Genomic DNA, 4,551 nt, shown 5'->3' on the forward strand with positions numbered 1-4,551 from the left:
CCCGAGTAAGTCCCTTCGTGAGGGGATCCACTGGATTCTCATCTGATGATACCCTCTTTGCCACGAGGAGTCCTTCTAATATTCGATGTCTGATAAAATGGTATTTTCTGTCGATGTGTCTGGATCTCCCGTGATCCCTTGGTTCCTTGGATAAGGCAACAGCGCTTTCACTATCACAGAAAATTTCCATTGGCTCTTTAATAGCTGGTACAACTCCAAGGTCTCTAATGAAGTTCTTCAGCCATATCGCCTCTTTTGCCGCCTCGCTAGCTGCAATATACTCTGATTCACAAGTTGAATCAGCCACTGTCTTTTGCTTGGAACTCTTCCAAGAAATTGCTCCTCCGTTTAGGGTAAAGACCCAGCCCGACTGAGAGCGGAAATTATCCCTATCAATCTGGAAGCTAGCATCACTATACCCTACAACTCTCAAGTCATCACTCCCACCGAGAGTAAGGACCCAGTCCTTAGTCCTCCGTAGGTACTTGAGGATATTCTTTACCGCAGTCCAGTGTGCCTTGCCAAGGTTCCCCTGATACCTGCTAACCATGCTCAGTGCAAAGGCTACATCAGGTCGAGTACACGTCATTGCATACATGATCGATCCTACAGCCGAAGCATAAGGTATTCGACTCATTTCTGCAATCTCAGCCTCAGTGCTAGGGCTTTGTGTCTTACTCAATCTGGCGTTACTCTAGATGGGTAACTCTCCTTTCTTGGAGTCCTGCATGCTGAATCTCTTCAACACCTTATCCAAGTAGGTACTCTGACTAAGTCCAATCAGTCTTTTACTCTAATCTCTGAAGATCCTTATCCCTAGAATATAGGCAGCTTCTCCTAGGTCCTTCACAGAGAAACACTTCCCAAGCCAGGACTTAACTTCCTGCAGATTTGGGATGTCATTTCCTATGAGTAGTATGTCATCCACATACAATACCAAAAAGCTAACTATACTCCCACTAGCCTTGACATATACACAAGATTCATCTTCACTCCTAGAAAAGCCAAATTCCTTGACTTTCTTATCAAAGCAAAGATTCCATCTGCGAGGTGCTTGCTTTAACCCATAAATGGATTTTTTTAAGCTTATACACTCTATTAGGGTACTCGTTGCTGACAAAACCTTCTGGCTGACTAATGTAAACATCTTCAGCCAACTTTCCATTAAGGAAAGCGGTTTTGACATCCATTTGTCATATTTCATATTCATGAAATGCAGCTATGACTAACAGAACCCTAATAGACTTAATCTTAGCCACTGGAGAAAAGGTCTCATCATAATCAACTCCCGGAGTTTGTGAGAAACCCTTAGCAACCAGTCGTGCCTTATAAGTGTGTACTTTACCATCCATGTCGGTCTTCTTCTTGAAGATCCATTTGCACCCTACTGTCTTACGACCTGGTACATTCTCAACCAAGTTCCAAACTTGATTGTCATACACGGATTGTATCTCGCTGTCCATTACCTCTTTCCACTTGGCTGACTCAGGGCCTGTCATGGCTTCCGCGTAACTGTTAGGTTCATCCAGGCCTATCAGTTTCTCATCACTGATAAGTGTATCACCTTCTGCAGTAATATGGAATCCATAGTAATGCTCAGGTGCATTCCTAACCCTTGTGGAACGCCTCAGAGGTACAGACTTGTCAATTGGCTCAACAGGAGTTTCCTCCTCAAGTTGAGTGCTAGGGTTTGAAGTTCCTTCACCGCTTGACTCTTGAATTTCTTCAAGATCAAATTGCCTCCCACTGTTTCCTTGGCTTATGAACTCTCTCTCTCTCTCTCTAAAGAAAGCCCTCCTAGCTACAAAGACCACATTTTCACTAGGTCTGTAGAAGAGGTAACCAAAGGATTGTTGTGGGTAGCCGATGAAAATACACCTCTCGCTTCGAGGTTCGAGCTTATCATGAGTCTCGCGTCTCACGAAAGCCTCGCAACCCCAAATCTTGATGTGGTCTAGTTTGGGTACTTTACCAGTCCACATCTCATGATGAGTTTTGGCAACTTTCTTTGTAAGGACTAGATTAAAGATATGGGTGGCAGTCTCTAAGGCATACCCCCAGAATGAGATTGGTAGCGAAGCTTGACTCATCATGGAACGAACCATATCCAACAAGGTTTAATTATGACTCTTAGCCACACCATTCAACTGCGGTGTCCTGGGAGGTGTCAATTGTGAGACAATCCCACATTCCCTAAGATAGTCAAGGAACTATGAACTAAGATACTCACCACCTCGATCGGATCCAAGCATCTTAATGTTCTTGCCCAATTGATTCTCGACTTCCTTTTAAATTCCTTAAACCTTTCGAAAGTCTCTGACTTATGCTTGATTAAGTAGACATATCCATATCTACTGTAATCATTAGTAAAAATCAAATAATAATGATTAGCATCCCTTGTGGCATGTTTGAAGGGCCCACACACATCCGTGTGTACAAGATCCAACAAACCTTCACCCCTCTCACATGAACCTGTGAAGGGTGACTTTGTTATTTTTCCAAGTAAGCATGATTCACAACTATCATCTGACTTTAGGTCAAATGACTCCAAGACTCCATCCTTTTGGAGTTGGCCTATGCGTTTCTTGCTTATATGTCCGAGACGACAATGCCATAATGATGCTTTATCCAAGTTATTATTAATAGAATCAATACACAAAACATTATTTCCTAAGTTATCAACCACATATATTGTTTCATACACACCATCACAAGGTAATGCTCTAAAATAAAGAACATTATTAAAGAAAGCATTAATAGAACGGACTTCATTATCAAATGAAAAGGTGAAACCTTGTTCATACAATGCATGAAGGGAAATAATATTTCTTGCCATTTCTCGCGAATAACAACACTTATTCAAATCTAAACTAAACCCACTACTTAGCGATAAAGAGTAAACTCCAATCTTGGTGACAGGTAGAGCTTTCCTATTCCCCATGATTAAGTTTATTCTTCCTTGCTCCACATTCTCACTTCTTCTTAATCCCTGCAAATCAGAACAGATATGAATACCACAACCGATATCAAGGACCCAAGAGCTACAATGGGATGAGTTATTAGATAGGATAGTGTAAATACCTGCATGGTTGGGTTTAACTTTCCCATCCTTCATATCTTGCTGGTATTTTAGGCAGTTTCGCTTCCAATGTGATTTTTCATGGCAATAGAAGCATTCAACCTCTTTTAGGTCAGAAGAAGGAGTGACAAAACCTTTCTTGGTTCCACTTGAAGAAGAGCCATCAAGGGTCCTAGCCTTGGTACCCTTCGAAGAGATCTTTCTCTTCTTCCCTCGACTTTTCCTGATTGCCAAAACCGGAGCGAAGTTTGGAGTAGGAGTGTTAACAACCGTCTTCCTCTTAAGACCTGATTCTGCGGTCTTGAGAAGACCCTGAAGTTTGTTGAGTGTGACCTCTTCCTTATTCATGTGATATGTCATGCGGAATTGATCATAGCACGATGGTAAGGAGTGCAAAATAATATCTATTGCAAGCTCCTCAGGGAAGTTCACATTAAGCTTCAGTGATCGATCCACATACCTTTGCATTTTCTGCATGTGGCTCATGACGGATTCCCCGTCCTTCATCATGGTTGTTATCATGGAGCAGATGATTTCATACCTCTCTTGTCGTGCACTTTGATGGTATCTTTCCATCAGATCTTGGTGCATTTCAAAAGAGTAGAAGTCCTCATAGGACTTTTGGAGTTCCACTGTCATCGTGGCCATCATGATGTATGCCACTTTGGTAGCATCCCTTTCATGTGCCTGGAAGTCAGTGATCTCCTAAGGAGTTGCAGTGGTCTCATTAATCTCCTTAAGCTCCTTGTCGAGGACATATTCTTTGTCCTCGTAGCGGGTAATCATCCTGATGTTTCTGATCCATTCATTGAAGTTGGATCCATCAAAAGTGACTTTCCCACACAAGTTCATAAGGGAAAAGGAGCCATTAGGATTTGAGCCAGAAGCAACATTGTTTGAAGACATCTGAAGGAAGAGGACAAGATTAGTTTAGATATTAAGAGAGTCCTTAATAAAACACCCAAATGTAATATTAAGACTAGGATCCAATCACAATATATTAAAACTTAGAAGAGGTATGCCGTAATCCAAACTATAACATATTTGAAAGGTAGGTGAATGACGATTCACCAATTTCCACCACGAAAACCGAAATATTAAATATTAGGTTTTTGATTGGTTCTTAGAAATTCCTACATTCTTTTGAGATTCAATGAACTTTTCAAAGGTATGTTTCAATCTCGAGTGTGCCCTCCAAGTTTTGTGACTGGGATACCGAGGATCACAAAACGAGGTGTGAAGTAACCATGCAAATCACTTGGTACCCTTAAAGTTTATCACCCAATCGATGTGCCAGTAAACCACACACGCTCCACCGATACTATGATAAACCTTAAGTCACCCTTTACCTACCTTGTTAAGTCCAAGTTAGTGTGCCGGTTAACCACACACGCTCCACCAACGACTTAAACAAAGTGTAAAGTGTAATTTCATGGATTAGCACCTTATTCACATTTTTCCTAAAGTAACTA

The sequence above is a fragment of the Lactuca sativa genome, chromosome 5 (genome assembly GCF_002870075.4).
Source record: "Lactuca sativa cultivar Salinas chromosome 5, Lsat_Salinas_v11, whole genome shotgun sequence".
Lineage (NCBI taxonomy): Eukaryota > Viridiplantae > Streptophyta > Magnoliopsida > Asterales > Asteraceae > Lactuca > Lactuca sativa.